The following is an 18,044-nucleotide window of genomic DNA, read 5'->3' on the forward strand; positions in this document are numbered from 1 at the left end:
ATAAAAATATATAAAACTTAAAATTAGAACATTAATAAAAATAAAATAATAATAATAATAAATAAATTTAATTTATCTGATAACTTTTGATAGTAGATTAACTTTTAAAGAGTGTTGCACTCCCTATTTTGTCTAGAGTGCACTAGCTTTCGCCTTAAGTGTTCACAAGTGGTTAGGATGAGAAAATTAAAATATCCATTAATAAGCAGCACCTATATATATGAGAGTTTAATTTTAATGTATTGACAGTGTAAAATGTTTTACTAAGTCGTGCAATTATATCCATTCTTTTAGATAACTATTATGTAAAAAATAGTTCCTTTTACAGATATGGCATTACATAATTAAATACATATGTAAAATTATTTTACACTTAAATTACATCAAAATTAAATTTATTTTATAAAAATAACTAATTTAATGATTACTTTTTTAACGTGATTAACTAATTTTTAATATAGATTATTATTTGTAGAGTAAAGTATTTTTTTTGTTCCTGAAATTTGCTAAGAATTTTATAGTTATCCATAAATTTTATTTTGTTTTAATTTTGTCCTAAAATTTTTCAATTTGTATCAAATATATATCTGACAACTAAATTTTAAAAATAAATTAGGATTAATCTAACAATAATGCATGATAAATACGTTTGATTTGCTTATGTTAAAGGTTGTTCTTGTAGAGCCAATGAGCTACAACTCAAATGGCATAGTTTCCTCATCATCATCTAGAGACGGTTCGAGTCTCACTCCTAACTTTGGGAAAAAAAAGGTTGTTCTTTGTTAGTGTTAGTTAAGTGAACACCCCTAAAATTAGCAACTTGATTAATCTGTTATGATAGCTCAGGAAGTTTGTTAGTTTGTTACTCTCTCTAATCAACTACAACCACACTTTTCCCCTTCTCTTCTTGTATAAATTGTAACTCTGTAAAACCCTAATCAAATATTTCTCATTCTTGAATCACAACAAATTCGTTCACTCTCCATTTTCTCTCTTTTAACTTTGCTTTCTATTTGGTTCTCTCACATGGTATCAGAGCTTCAGTTTTGATCCATGGAGGGTTTCACATCTTCCGCTAACCAACACTCCACCGTTCAAGCTTCACAGCTTCAATAAAAAACAACAACAATGGCTTCAATTGCCAATTTTCCAGCAATAATAAAGATAGATGACGACAACTTCAAGGCATGGAAACGCCAAACACTAGCGTGCATTAAGGCAAATAGGTTGCAGAATCACATCACCACGAAATCGTCAATTCCAAGAAATTTCAACTCAAATCAAGATCAAGCAGAAAACAGAATTTTTCCAGAATTCAAAGAATGGGAACAACAAGATGAGTGCCTGGTAGCATGGATGCTCTTGGCCATGACTGAAATCTTTGTTAATAAAGTGGTAGAATACAACTAAGCGTTTGAGATCTGGAATGCTCTAGAAGATTACTTTGTGATTAGCGGATAATTTATACGCTTTTTGGCATTGTTTTTAGGTAGTTTTTAGTATGATTTAGTTAGTTTTTACTATGTTTTCATTAGTTTTTATGCAAAATTCACATTTCTGGACTTTACTATGAGTTTGTGTGTTTTTCTATGATTTCAGATATTTTCTGGCTGAAATTGAGGGACCTGAGCAAAAATCTGATTCAGAGGCTGAAAAACGACTGTAGATGTTGTTGGACTCTGACCTCCTTGCACTCAAAATGGATTTTATGGAGCTACAGAAACCCAATTGGTGCACTCTCAATTGTGTTGGAAAGTAGACATCCTGGACTTTCCATCAATATATAATAGTTTATACTTTGTCCAAGTTTTGATGATACAAACTGGCATTTAAACGCCAACTTCTTGCCCTATTCTGGCGTTAAACGCCAGAACTGAGTTACAAGCTGGAGTTAAACGCCCAAATTAGCACCAAAGCTGGCGTTTAACTCCAAGAAAAGTCTCTACATATGAAAGCTTCAATGCTCAGCCCAAGCACACACCAAGTGGGCCCAGAAGTGGATTTCTGCATCATTTACTCATTTCTGTTAACCCTAGCTACTAGTTTACTATAAAAACTACTTTTAGAGATTTATTTTAGATCTTTTGACCATCCTTGGAACTTGCATGTTCACGTTTGGGGGCTGGCCATTCGGCCATGCCTATACTATTTTCACTTATGTATTTTCTACGGTGGAGTTTCTACACCCCATAGATTAAGGTGTGGAGCTTTGCTGTTCCTCATGAATTAATGCAAAGTACTATTGTTTTTCTATTCAATTCACGCTTATTCTTATTCCAAGATATTCACTTGCACTTCAACCTGATGAATGTGATGATCCGTGACACTCATCAACATTCTCACCTATAAACACGTGCCTGACAACCACTTCCGTTCTATCTGCAATAGCTTGAGTGTGTATCTCTTAGTCTCCATTCCGAAAGATCGGAGTCTTCGTGGTATAAGCTAGAATTAATTGGAAGAATTCTTGAGATCCGAAAAGTTTAAACCTTGTCTGTGGTATTTCGAGTAAGATCTGGGATGGGATGACTGTGACGAGCTTCAAACTCGCGAGTGTTGGGCATAGTAACAGACGCAAAAGGATCAATGGATCCTATTCCAACATGAGTGAGAACCGACAGATGATTAGTCGTGCGGTGACAGTGCATTTGGACCAGTTTCACTGAGAGGATGGACGGTAGCCATTGACAACGGTGATCCCCCAACATACAGCTTGCCATGGAAAGGAGTATAAATGATTGAATGAAGACAGTAGGAAAGCAGAGATTCAGAAGCAACAAGCATCTCCATACGCTTATCTGAAATCCCACCAATGAATTACATAAGTATCTCTATCTTATTTCATATTTTATTTTAATTATCAAAACCTCATAACCATTAGAATCTGCCTGACTGAGATTTACAAGATGACCATAGCTTGCTCCAAGCCGACAATCTCCGTGGGATCAACCCTTACTCACGTAAGGTTTATTATTTGGACGACCTAGTGCACTTGCTGGTTAGTTGTGCGGAGTTGTGAAAAGGAGTTGAGATTATGATCGTGCGTACCAAGTTTTTGGCGCCGTTGCCGGGGATTGTTCAAGTTTGGACAACTGACAGTTCATCTTGTTGCTCAGATTAGGTAATTTTATCTTAATTTTAAGCTCTTTGTTTTCATTATTTTTATTTTCGAAAAATTTCAAAAAAAAAATAAATTATTCTATGACTTCAGAATTTTTAAGAATGAATTCTAGAGTTTCATGAGATATGTTGAATCCTGGCTGGCTGTTAAGCCATGTCTAATCTTTTGGACCGAGGTTCACTTATCCTTAGAAGAGCTTCTTTGTCTTTCTCATCAATTTAGCTGTTGTATGTAATGTTCAGCTGAAGCTTGGCTGGCCATTGGCCATGTCTAGTGTTTTGGACCGAAGCTTTCACTGAAAGCTTGGCTGGCTAGTAAGCCATGTCTAATTCTTGGACCAGAGTTTTAGACTAACATTGCATGATTCCTGGAATTCTTATTAAAAATTTTGAATTTCTTTATTTTCTTTTTCAATTAATTTTCGAAAAATACAAAAAAATTTAATAAAATCATAAAACCAAAAATATTTTGTGTTTCTTGTTTGAGTCTTGTATCAAATTTTAAGTTTGGAGTCAATTGCATATTTTTTTTTTTAATTTTCACTAAAATTTTCGAAAACTCATACATGGTGTTCTTCATGATCTTCAAGTTGTTCTTGATGATCTTCTTTGTTTGATCTTTGCATTTTTATGTTTTGTGTCTTTTCTTGTTTTTCATATGCATTTTCAATCTGTTAGTGTCTAAACATTGAAAATGTCTAAGTTTGGTGTCTTGCATGTTTTTCTTTTCTTAAAAATTTTCAAAAACATGTTCTTGATGTTCATCTTGACATTCAAAGTGTTATTGGTGTTCATCTTGACATTCAAAGTGTTCTTGCATATTTTTCTTGTTTTGATTCATAATTTTCATGTTTTGAGTCATTTTGTTGTTTTTCTCTTTCTTCATTGAAAATTCAAAAATAAAAAATATATCTTTCCCTTATTCTTCTCATAAATTTCGAAAATTTGAATTGACTTAGTCAAAAATCTTTTAAAATTTAGCTGTTTCTTATTAGTCAAGTCAAATTTTCAATTTAAAAATTCTATCTTTTCAAAATCTTTTTCAAAAATCAAATCTTTTTCATTTTTTCTTTATTTTCGAAAACTTTTAAAAATTGACTTTCAAAATATTTTCTCATTTTTATTTCATCTTTTTGAAACTAATGCTAACATTTAATATGATTGATTCAAAAATTTTCAAGTTGTTACTTGCCTATTAAGAAAGGATCAATCTTTAAATTCTAAAATCATATCTTTTAGTTTCTTGTTAGTCAAGTAATCAACTTTAATTTCAAAATAAATTCTTTTTTTAATTTCTTTTTCAAATCTTTTTCAAAATGATTTTCAATCGTATCTTTTTCAAAATCAATTTCAAAATCCTTCCTAACCTCCTATCTTTTCAAAAATTGATTTTCAAATCTTTTTCAATTAACTACTTGACTTTTTGTTTGATTTTAAAAGTTTTCTATTTCAATTATATCTTTTTCAAAACCACCTAACTACTTTTCTCTCTCTAACTTTCGAAAATCCCTTACCACTTTTTCAAAATTCCTTTCAAATTAACTAATTGTTTTAAATTTAAATTTTATTTTATTTTATTTCTCTTTTTAAATTTTCGAATTCTAACTACATTTTAAAATAACAACAAAAAATTATTTTCCTTTTATTTTAATTTAAATTCGAATTCAATCTCCCTCTCTCATCTCTCTATTTATTTATTTATCTACTAACACTCCTCTTCCACTCAAAATTCAAACCCCCTCTTCTTCTCTGTGTTCGAATTTTTCTCTTCTCCTTCTTCTATTCTTCTCTTCTTCTACTCATATAAAGAAATCTCTATACTGTGACATAGAGGATTCCTCTTCTTTTCTGTTCTCTTCTTTTTCATATGAGCAGGAACATGGATAAAGACATTCTTATTGAAGCTGATCCTGAACCTGAAAGGACTCTTAAGAGGAAACTAAGAGAAGCTAAAGCACAACCCTCTGGAGAGGACCTGACAGAAATTTTCGAAAAAGAAGGAGACATGGCCGAATCCAATAACAATGGTGGAGATGCAAGGAAGATGCTTGGTGACTTTATTGCACCCTCTTCTAACTTCTATGGAAGAAGCATCTCAAGTCCTGCAATTGGAGCAAACAACTTTGAGCTTAAGCCTCAATTAATTTCTCTGATGCAACAGAATTGCAAGTTTCATGGACTTCCATTGGAAGATCCTCATCAGTTTTTAGCTGAATTCCTGCAAATCTGTGACACTGTTAAGACCAATGGTGTTAATCCTGAGGTCTATAGGCTTATGCTTTTCCCTTTTGCTGTAAGAGACAGAGCTAGAACATGGTTGGATTCACAACCTAAGGAAAGCCTGAACTCTTAGAAAAAGCTGGTCAGTGCTTTCCTGGCCAAATTCTTTCCACCTCAAAAGATGAGCAAGCTTAGAGTGGAAATTCAAACCTTCAGACAAAAGGAAGGTGAGTCCCTCTATGAAGCTTGGAAAAGATATAAGCAATTGATCAAAAGGTGTCCTACTGACATGCTTCCAGAATGGAGCATCATATGTATATTCTATGATGGTCTGTCTGAGTTGTCAAAAATGTCATTGGACCATTCTGCAGGAGGATCTCTTCATCTGAAAACCCCTGCAGAAGCTCAGAAACTCATTGAAATGATTGCAAATAACCAGTTCATGTACACCTCTGAGAGGAGCCCTGTGAACAATGGGACGCCTCAGAAGAAGGGAGTTCTTGAAATTGATACTCTAAATGCCATATTGGCTCAGAACAAAATATTGAATCAGTAAGTCAATATGATTTTTCAGAGTCTGAATGGATTGCAAGCTGCATCCAACAGTACTAAAAAAGCATCTTCTGAAGAAGAAGCTTATGATCCTGAGAACCCTGCAATGGCAGAGGTGAATTACATGGGAGAATTCTATGGAAATACCTATAATCCTTCATGGAGAAATCATCCAAATTTCTCATGGAAGGACCAACAGAAGCCTCAACAAGGCTTCAACAATAATGGTGGAAGAAATAGGTTTAGCAATAGCAAGCCTTTTCCATCATCTTCTCAGCAACAGACAGAGAATTCTGAACAGAGCCATTCTGGCCTGGCAACCATAGTCTCTGATCTATCCAAGACTACACTAAGTTTCATGAATGAAACAAGGTCCTCCATTAGAAATTTGGAGGCACAAGTGGGTCAGCTGAGTAAGAAGATTACTGAAACTCCTCCCAGTACTCTCCCAAGCAATACAGAAGAAAATCCCAAGAGAGAGTGCAAGGCCATAACCATGACCAACATGGCCGAACCTGGAGAGAGTAAAGAGGACGTGAGTCCCAGTGAGAAAATCCTCAGGGGACGTCCTCTGGACAGAAAGGAATTTTCCTTTGAGGAACCAATGGGATCTGAGGCTCATACAGAGACCATAGAGATTCCATTAAACTTTCTTCTGCCATTCATGAGCTCTGATTAATATTCTTCTTCTGAAGAGGATGAAGACATCACTGAAGAGCAAGTTGCTAAGTATCTAGGAGCAATCATGAAGCTGAATACCAAGTTATTTGGTAATGAGACTTGGGAGGATGAACCCCCTTTGTTCACCAATGAACTGAATGCATTAATGAGGAAGACATTACCTCAGAAGAAACCGGATCCCAGAAAATTCTTCATACCTTGTACCATAGGCACCATGACCTTTGAGAAGGCTCTATGTGACCTAGGGTCAGGGATAAACCTCATGCCACTCTCTGTAATGGAAAAACTGGGAATCTTTGAGGTACAAGCTGCAAGAATCTCACTAGAGATGGCAGACAAATCAATGAAACAGGCTTATGGACTACTAGAGGACGTGCTAGTGAAGGTTGAAGGCCTTTACATCCTTGCTGATTTCATAATTCTAGACACTGGGAAGGATGAGGATGAATCTATTATCCTTGGCAGACCCTTCCTAGCCATGGCAAAAGCTGTGATTGATGTTGACAGAGGGGAGTTGGTCCTTCAGTTGAATGAGGACTACCTTGTATTCAAGACTCAAGGTTCTCCTTCTGTAACCATGGAGAGGAAGCATGAAAAGCTTCTCTCAATATAGAGTCAAACAAAACCCCCACATTCAAACTCTAAGTTTGGTGTTGGGAGGCCACAACCAAACTCTAAGTTTGGTGTTGAGAGGCCACAAACCTGCTCTGATTATCTGTGAGGCTCTATAAGAGCTCACTGTCAAGCTATTGACATTAAAGAAGCGCTTATTGGGAGGCAACTCAATGTTATTTAATTATATCTATTTATTTTCTATTATTATTTTATGTTTTCTTTAGGTTGATGATCATGTGAAGTCACAAAAATAACTGAAAAATAAAAAACAGCATTAAAAATAGCTCACCCTGGAGGAAGAGCTTACTGGCATTTAAACGCCAGTAAGAGTAGCAGAATGGGCGTTAAACGCCCAGTCTGGCACCATTCTAGGCGTTAAATGCCAGAAACAGGCACTAGACTGGCGTTAAACGCCAGAAACAAGTACCAAGTTGGCGTTAAACGCCAAGACAGGGAGAAAAGTTGGCGTTAAACGCCAGAAACAAGCAGCGACCTGGCGTTTAACGCCAGAATTACACTCTAAGGGCGTTTTGCACGCCTCAATGGAGTAGGAATGCTAAGTCCTTGACCCCTCAGGATCTGTGGACCCCACAGGATCCCCACCAACCTCAACTCACTCTCACTCTCTTCTTCACACCTTTTCATAACACTCTTCCCCAAATACCCTTCACCAATCACCTCATTCACTTTTCAGCAAAACACCACCTACCTTCAAATTCAAAACTCTTTTTTCCTCCCAATCCCAACCCCTAATACACGAACCTAACCCTCCCCCCACTCCTATATATAGCCCTCATCACTCCTTCAATTTCACACATCACAAACACCTTATACCCCATTGGCCGAACTCACCCTCACCCTCCATCTCCTCCATTTTCTTCTTCCTCTCCTTCATTCTTTCTTCTTTGCTCGAGGACGAGTAAAAACACTTTAAGTTTGGTGTGGTAAAAGCATTATTTTTTGTTTTTCCATAACCATTTATGGCACTTAAGGCCAGAGAAACCTCTAGAAAGAGGAAAGGGAAGGCAAAAGCTTCCACCTCCGAGTTATGGGAGATGGAGAGATTCATCTCAAAGGTCCATCAAGACCACTTTTATGAAGTTGTGGCCAAGAAGAAAGTAATCCCTGAGGTCCCTTTCAAGCTCAAAAAGAGTGAGTATCCGGAGATCCGACATGAGATTAAAAGAAGAGGATTGGAAGTTCTCTCCAATCCTATTCAACAAGTCAGAATCTTAATGGTTCAAGAGTTCTATGCAAACGCATGGATCACTAAGAACCATGATCAAAGTATGAACCCGAATCCAAAGAATTGGCTTACAATGGTTCGGGGTAAATACTTAGATTTCAGTCTGGAAAATGTAAGGTTGGCGTTCAACTTGCCAATGATGCAAAAAACTTTTTGCCCTGGTGCATCTCTTTCACATTTCAAAAAAGTATGGAATCTTGGGTTACTAATTGGTGGAATACTAAGCAACCTGAAATTTTTTTGAATATCATTCAAGAAAAGATTATTCTAAAAAAATTCATAGAATTCAAGGAACTATTCCTCTTGGATGAAATACTAAAGGAATACCCGGAACTACGTTCACAAAATCTTCGTACCAAAATATACAAAGACGCACGCCCCTACACTAGAAGGGTCAACTTTGATCAAAGGTTGGACCAAGTCCTCATGGACATATGTGTGGAAGGAGCTCAATGGAAAATTGACTCAAGAGGCAAGCCGGTTCAATTGAGAAGGCATGACCTTAAGCCTGTGGCTAGAGGATTGTTGGAGTTCATCCAATGCTCTATCATTCCTACTAGCAACCGATCCGAAGTAACTGTGGATCGGGCCATCATGATCCATAGTATCATGATTGGGGAGGAAGTGGAAGTTCATGAGATTATACCTCAAGAACTCTACAAGGTAGCTAACAAGTCCTCCACTTTGGCAAGGTTAGCCTTTCCTCACCTCATTTGTCACCTCTGCAATTCGGCTGGAATTGTCATAGAGGGAGACATCCTCATTGAAGAGGACAAACCCATCACTAAAAAGAGGATGGAGCAAACAAGAGAGCCCACTCATGGACCTTAACAAGAGCATGAGGAAGTTCCTCATCATGAAATCCCTGAGATGCCTCAAGGGATGCACTTTCCTCCACAAAACTATTGGGAGCAAATTAACACTTCCCTAGGAGAATTAAGTTCCAACATGGGACAACTAAGGGTGGAGCACCAAGAGCATTCTATCCTCCTCCATGAAATTAGAGAAGATCAAAGAGCTATGAAGGAGGAGCAACAAAGGCAAGGAAGAGACATTGAGGAGCTAAAACACTCCATAAGATCTTCAAGAGGAAGAACTAGCCGCCATCACTAAGGTGGACCCGTTCTTTAATTTCCTTGTTCTTTATTTTTCTGTTTTTTGTTCACTATGCTCTATGTTTATTCATGTTTGTGTCTTTATTACATGATCATTAGTGTTTAAGTGTCTATGTCTTAAAGCTATGAATGTCCTATGAATCCATCACCTTTCTTAAATGAAAAATGCTTTAATTACAAAAGAACAAGAAGTACATGAATTTCGAATTCATCCTTGAGATTAGTTTAATTATTTTGATGTGGTGACAATACTTTCTGCTTTCTGAATGAATGCTTGAACAATGTATATTTTTTATAGTAAAGTTTATGAATGTTAAAATTGTTGGCTCTTGAAAGAATAATGAAAAATGAGAAATGTTATTGATAATCTGAAAAATCATAAAATTGATTCTTGAAGCAAGAAAAAGCAGTGAAAAACAAGGCTTGCGAAAAAAAATGGCGAAAATAAAAGAAAAAATAGAAAGAAAAAGAAAAAAAGCAAGCAGAAAAAGCCAAGAGCTCTTTAAACCAAAAGGCAAGAGCAAAAAGCCAGTAACACTTTAAACTAAAAGGCAAGGGTAAAAAAGATCCAAGACTTTGAGCTTTAATGGATAGGAGAGCCCAAAGGAATAAAATCCTGGCCTAAGCGGCTAAACCAAGTTGTCCCTAACCATGTGCTTGTGGCGTGAAGGTGTCAAGTGAAAAGCTTGAGACTGAGCGGTTAAAGTCATGATCCAAAGCAAAAAGAGTGTGCTTAAGAACCCTGGACACCTCTAATTCGGGACTCTAGCAAAGCTGAGTCACAATCTGAAAAGGTTCACCCAGTTATGTGTCTGTAGCATTTATGTATCCGGTGATAATACTGGAAAACAAAGTGCTTAGGACCACGGCCAAGACTCATAAAGTAGCTATGTTCAAGAATCAACATACTAAACTAGGAGAATAAATAACACTATCCAAATTCTGAGTTCCTATAGATGCCAATCATTCTGAACTTCAAAGGATAAAGTGAGATGCCAAAACTGTTCAGAGGCAAAAAGCTACTAATCCTGCTAATCTAATTGGAGCTAAGTTTCATTGATATTTTGGAATTTATAGTATATTCTCTTCTTTTTATCCTATTTGATTTTCGGTTTCTTGGGGACAAGCAACAATTTAAGTTTGGTGTTGTGATGAGCGGATAATTTATACGCTTTTTGGCATTATTTTTAGGTAGTTTTTAGTATGATTTAGTTAGTTTTTACTATGTTTTTATTAGTTTTTATGAAAAATTCACATTTCTGGACTTTACTATGAGTTTGTGTATTTTTCTATAATTTCAAGTATTTTCTGGCTGAAATTGAGGGACCTGAGCAAAAATCTGATTCAGATGCTGAAAAAAGACTGCAGATGCTGTTGGATTCTGACCTTCTTGCACTCGAAATGGATTTTCTGGAGCTACAAAAACCCAATTGGTGCACTTTCAATTGCGTTGGAAATTAGACATCCTGGGCTTTCCATTAATATATAATAGTCCATACTTTGCTTGAGTTTTGATGACGCAAACTAGCATTTAAACGCCAACTTCCTGCCCTATTCTGGCATTAAACGCCAGAACTGAGTTACAAGCTGGAGTTAAACACCCAAACTGGCACCAAAGCTGGCGTTTAACTCCAAGAAAAGTCTCTACATGTGAAAGCTTCAATGCTCAGCCCAAGCACACACCAAGTGGGCCCGGAAGTGAATTTCTGCATCATTTACTCATTTCTGTTAACCCTAGCTATTAGTTTAGTATAAAAACTACTTTTAGAGATTTATTTTATATCTTTTGACCATCCTTGGAACTTTCATGTTCACGTTTGGGGGCTGGCCATTCGGCCATGCCTAGACTATTTTCACTTATGTATTTTCTACGGTGGAGTTTCTACACCCCATAGATTAAGGTGTGGAGCTCTGTTGTTCCTCATGAATTAATGAAAAGTACTATTACTTTTCTATTCAATTCACGCTTATTCTTATTCCAAGATATCCACTTGCACTTCAACCTGATGAATGTGATGATCCGTGACACTCATCATCATTCTCACCTATGAATGCGTGCCTGATAACCACTTCCATTCTATCTGCAATAGCTTGAGTGTGTATCTCTTAGTCTCCATTCCGAAAGATCGGAGTCTTCGTGGAATAAGCTAGAATCAATTGGCAGCATTCTTGAGATCCAGAAATTCTAAACCTTGTCTGTGGTATTCCGAGTAGGATCTGGGATGGGATGACTATGATGAGCTTCAAACTCACAAGTGTTGGGCGTAGTGACAGACGCAAAAGGATCAATGGATCCTATTCCAATATGAGTGAGAACCGACAGATGATTAGCCGTGCAGTGACAGCGCATTTGGACCATTTTCACTGAGAGGACGGACGGTAGCCATTGACAACGGTGATCCCCCAACATACAGCTTGCCATGGAAAGGAGTATGAATGTTTGAATGAAGACAGTAGGAAAGCAGAGATTCAAAAACAACAAGCATCTCCATACGCTTGTCTAAAATCCCACCAATGAATTACATAAGTATCTCTATCTTATTTCATATTTTATTTTAATTATCAAAACCTCATAACCATTAGAATCTGCCTGACTGAGATTTATAAGATGACCATCGCTTGCTTCAAGCCGACAATCTCCGTGGGATCGACCCTTACTCACGTAAGGTTTATTACTTGGACGACCCAGTGCACTTGCTGGTTAGTTGTGCGGAGTTGTGAAAAGGAGTTGAGATTATGATCGTGCGTACCAAGTTTTTGGTGCCGTTGAGATCACAATTTTGTGCACCACTTTGCAGCAAGACTCAAGTCAAGGATAGGATCGCTAAAAGTGCAGTTGAAGATAATCAAAAAGCATGGATCCACAATCTCTGAATACATTGGCAAGATGAATAAGGTAATTAACTCTCTCTCAGCTCTTGGAGCTCCTCTCTCAAAAGAAGAATACTTCGAATGTGCTTTAGGAGGATTGGATGAAGAGTACAGTGCATTTATCACCATGATTAATGAAAGAATGGATCACATGACAATCAGTGAATTTAAGTCACAGCTTCTAGCACAAGAGGAAGTGAATGACAGGTTTAGAAAAGTAGATCTAACCATGGCTCATGCGAACCTGGTGCAAAAAGAATCAGATGCAAGAAAAGAAGCCGAATACTCAACACCAGATCCTTATGAGAACTACACAAGAGACTCATACAGAGGCCAAATCAGCATAAGGAGTAGAGGTAGAAGCTTCAGAGGAGGCAGATCGTGGTGGCATGGGAACATACCTCAATGTCAGCTTTGTGGAAGAATTGGTCATACTGTCTGGCAATGTTACCATAGGTTCAACCAAAGTTACCAAAATCCACAATTTTAACATTCCAATCAAGCGACTCCACTGCCCAATGGTGCTTTCCATAAACAAAACAACCAAACACAACCCTACTACCAATGCACTCAATAACTAAACCAGCCTAACCAAGCTCCACAAGCTTTGCTGACAGTTCCAGCGAGCAGCAGTGACACAGGATGGTATCCTGACTCTGGAGCATCTCACCACATCACTTTCAATCAAATGAACCTGATTAATAGTTTAGAATATGAGAGACCTGAGCAAGTGTTCGAAGGTAATGGAAAAGGTATGAACATTACTAACATTGGAAGGACTATCATGCATGCATCTATGTCAAACAAGTTTTTTAAACTCCAGAATTTGCTTCATGTCTTATCAATTTCAAAGAATTTAGTGAGTGTCTCCAAATTTGTACTTGACAATAGAGTATTCTTTGAATTCTGGCCTTACTTATGTGCTGTAAAATGCCAAAAATCCAAAAATATTCTACTGCAAGACAGGTTTAGAAATGGATTATATCGTTTTGATAACATTCAGATATAGAGGCCAATATAAAAAATTGATAAAGTTCAAGATTTCTCTGCTGAAAAAGAAAAGAAAATTTGTGCTAATATTGCTGATAGCGTGGTGCTTGCTGAAAGCTTGAGGAAAGAAAAAGAAGAGGAAAAGAAAAAGAATAACAACAGCTCAACTAAAGAAAAAGAAGAAGGGATTAGTAGCTACATCAATAGTAGTAGTAGTACTAGCAGCTGTAGCAATGAAGTTAGTAGCACAGTTCAAATAGCAAAAAATAGTCACAGCTCAATAAAAGACAAAGAAGAAGAATTTAGCAGCTGTAATAGTGATAGATAGCACACTAGCAGTTGTAATAGTAGTAGTCAAGATAGCAGTGCAAACAATAATGTACAAATTCATCATCATGTCATTCCCAATATAATAAATAAAGTTGCTGCCAATATTGTTTCATCTGTCTCTCCTATCATTGCTAATATTGCTGATCAAAATAATGCTTTTATTACTAACATATCTGAAATCAGCAGCAAGCCCTTAGGCAATCAAGAACCAAACTCCAAATCTAATAACACCAGCACATTTCACCTCAAGCACTGTAGACTAGGCCACCCCTCACACAACATCACCAAAATTGTTCTCACCAAGAATTAAATCCCATTTTGCCAAGAACACAACAGCTCCGACACACACTATGAGCCATGCCTCACCAACAAAATCCATCAACTCCCTTTCTCAAAATCACAAACCAAATACAACACACCCCTAGAACTAGTGTATTCTGATCTCTGAGGGCCTACACCAACCATTAGCAGGTCAGGCTTCAAGTATTATGTTTGCTTCATCGATGCCTTCAGCAGATACACCTTCACCTACCTCTTCCAAACCAAATCACAAACCTTCACAGCTTTCTGTCAGTTTAAAACCATGATAGAGTCTAAAACAAACTATAAAATTAAAGCACTTCAAATGGATAACAGTGGAGAATACTTGTCCAAAGTTTTCACCCAATACTTTAGAGAATAAGGAACCTAGCATAGGTTTACCGACCCTCACACACACCAACAGAACGGTTATGTAGAAAGGAAACCCAGACACCTAACAGAGACCTCACTAACACTACTGTCCCAAGCCAACCTTCCCTTCTCTTTCTGGGATGAAGATATATTGACCTCAACCTACCTCATAAACAGACTGCCCACTCCAGTTCTTAACCTTAAAACACCACTAGAAACTCTCTTCCATACCTCTCCTAATTACAATGCTTTGAAGCCCTTTGGCTGCACCTGCTATCCCTGGATAAGACCATATAACAGACACAAGTTTAATCACAGGTCTGTCAAGTGCATCTTTATTGGTTATAGTTCTAACCACAGAGGCTACAAATGCTTGGCTCCATCTGGCAAAGTGTATATTACCCGCCATGTCCTGTTCTGTGAACACGGATTTTCTTTTTCTCTCCTCTTTAGTGACCATCACACCACCCTCAATCTAGAAAAACCGAAAACCATACCACCCTCCACCTATACATTTTAACCAACATGCATAGGCATTCATGATCCTCCTTCAAATTTTAGCAATTTCATATCTAATTCATTGCTAACAACATCTGTTCATGTAACTGATGCTGCATCTGTTAATGATTCTGCTAATGTAATTATTGAAAATACAGAATCTTCTACAACTGTGCCTTTACAGGTTGTCATTGAACCCAACATTCATGTTGATCAACCCAATGGTGCCTCTCTCACTGCTCAAAACACCCAGGTTATGCAAACTCAAAGCAAGAGTAGAATTTTTAAGCCCAGAGTGTTTGCTACCACTCTAGTTACCAAAGAAGACACCAACAATAACCTTCCACACTCCATTGCCCAGGAACTTGCAACCCCACACTTGAGGGAGGCAATAAATGAGGAATACTCAGCCCTCTTGAAGAACCAAACCTGGAAGCTGGTTGATCCAGCTGCTCATTCGGAATTAGGGATGGCAACGGGTCCCCATGGGGGCGGGGACATGCCCCCCGCCCCCCATAAAAAATAATAAACATAAAAAAAACAATAGAAAAAAAAATAAAAATCATTCCTAATTGTTATTACAAACATATTTTTTATTGTCTCCAAATACTTAAATGAGCAATAAATAACAAACATCTCTACTAAATATATTTATAAAACATTAAAATAACCAAACATATTCAAAAACTAAAAAATATAATTCTCAAGCCTTCTTTCACACTGTGATGGTAAATTCTGATTTATTTGAATCCTACATGGAACAAAAGAACACAAATAACATATTAACAGGACTCATAAAACTTCAAAGAAATCACAAAACTCAAATCACATAAATCACAAAAATATAGATTGTAATGAACAGAATCAAAATGAGGATTAATCAGAGTCAGAAATAATACTATAATAATTAACAAGTTCTTCAAAGTAAATTAAAATTAACAAGTTGTTCAAAGTATATTAAAATAAATCAGAACATGTTCTTCAAAGCAAATCAACAAGTTCTTCAAAGCAAATTAAGATAAATCAGAATATGTTCTTCAACAATGAATGCTAGTGGATTTACCTGAGCAACAATTTCAGTGTCTATAAATGCCACATGATCGCATACAAGGAGAACCCCTCATTATCAAATCACAGGCTTCGCCATTGTTACCGCCATAAAACACTTGTAACTCAACTATATTCAACTTCTTAACTGTTCTCTACACCCTCAACACCATATCTGTTTCCACGTTGCTTTCTCCCTTATAACATTTCCTACTCCCCTTCTATCAAAAACCAGAAATTCAAACATATCAGCTAAAAGTCTAAAATCAAAACCATGTCATCAAAATCTAGACCGAAATTCAATCATTAATCGCCACACCAGCAAAATAACTAACTTTTGAATAATTATTTAAAAAAGTAAATCTAATTTCTGTGAATAAAAAATAAATTAGGAAATCATAGTAATCAAACTATGACTAAGCAAAATCAAATTAACAAATTCTTGAAAATAAATTAAGATAAATCAGAACAAGTTCTTCAAAGCAAATTAACAAGTTCTTCAAATCAAATTAAGATAAATTAGAACAAGTTCTTCAAAGCAAAACAAAATTAACAAATTCTTCGTAGCAAATTAAAATAAATCAATACTAATTCTGCAAAGCAAATTAAAATTAGAGACATAATATAATAGATGAACCCTAAAACCACAACTGAATAATTTTAAATGGTAGTTCACAAAACTTACTGGGAAGAAGAGTAGCTGAGCTGACGGTGAAGATCGGCGACAAGGCGAAGAGGCGAAGACGTGAAGACGAGATGAGATGACACGTAGAGGCGAAGACACGAAGGTTTGCGAAGGGGCTCTATAGTGACGTTGGCGTTGCTGTCTCGGCTGGGTCAGGCGGCGACGAACATGCTCTCCTCGACTAGGTCAGGTAGAGACGGCGATGTTCTCCTCAGCTGGCCAGATGCGACGACAATGTTGCGACTGAGAACGAGATGACTAGTAAGACTCAGACGCGCGAGAAGAGGGTAGGAGCTTCGTGTTGGCGGCAGTGAGGGGGTAGGAGATGGCGAACGGTAGTGGTGACTGGTAGTGGTGAGACTGTGAGATGAGAGGAGAAAAATAGAGAGGAGAGGGAGAACGAACTTCAGAGTTTAGAGTGAGCGAGTGTGAGTGACGGCTAGGGTTCCAACCCTTGACCCTTTACTTTGATATATATATAGAGGGGTATTATTGTCTTTCTATATATACGGGGATTATACGGGTCCCCACGGGGCGGGGACCTCTATCCCCGCTCCCACCCCGTATAATAAACGGGTCCCCGTCCCCCATCCCCGCGGGTACAAAATCTCCCCCATATCTGCTCTCCGACGGATAAATCCCCGTGAGTACCCGCCCCGCTGGAGATTTTTGCCATCTCTATTCGGAATCAATAGGCTGTCGATGGATTTTTAGAGTAAAAAGAAACCCTGATGGAACTGTTCAGAAGTATAAAGCAAGGCTTGTGGCCAAAAGCTTTCATCAGAGGCAAGGAGTTGACTACGACCAGAATTTCAGCCCCATAGTTAGACCTACAACAATTCGAATCATGCTAAGTGTGGCTCTTGCAAGAGAATGGAAAATTCACCAATTTGACTTCAACAACGCTTTCTTGAATGGGGATCTCTTTGAGAATGTCTACATGCAGCAGCGGAAGGGATTTATATCATCTAATTCTCATCAAGTGTGCAAACTTCAAAGATCTCTCTATGGACTCAAGCATGCCCCCTCGTGCTTGGTTCGCAAAATTGAGCTCTACTCTCCAATGTTTTGGCTTCTCCAGCACCAAATCTGATGTATCTCTCTTCACCTGGTTCACTCCCACTTCATCCATCTATATCCTTGTATATGTAGATGACATATTGGTTACTGGCAGTTCAGAAGCAAAAATCAAGAGCCTCACGGCCCAACTAAATGATACCTTTTCACTAAAAGAACTTGGTGAGATGAATTATTTTCTTGGCATTGAAGTTACAAGGAGTTTGAATGGCACAGTCACTCTCAAGCAAACCAAATATATCAAGGATCTACTGCAGAAAGCTGAGATGAGCAATGCAAAATCAGCCTCCACTCCCATGACCTCCTCTCTCAAACTTTCTGCCTT

At 37.4% G+C, this 18,044-nt stretch overlaps 1 pseudogene; it reads right to left on the minus strand.

The window, feature by feature from the left end:
* Positions 1-14,821, minus strand: part of LOC107607692 — a 33,995-nt pseudogene extending 19,174 nt beyond the window's left edge.

This window comes from Arachis ipaensis, chromosome B07, assembly GCF_000816755.2.
Source record: "Arachis ipaensis cultivar K30076 chromosome B07, Araip1.1, whole genome shotgun sequence".
NCBI lineage: Eukaryota > Viridiplantae > Streptophyta > Magnoliopsida > Fabales > Fabaceae > Arachis > Arachis ipaensis.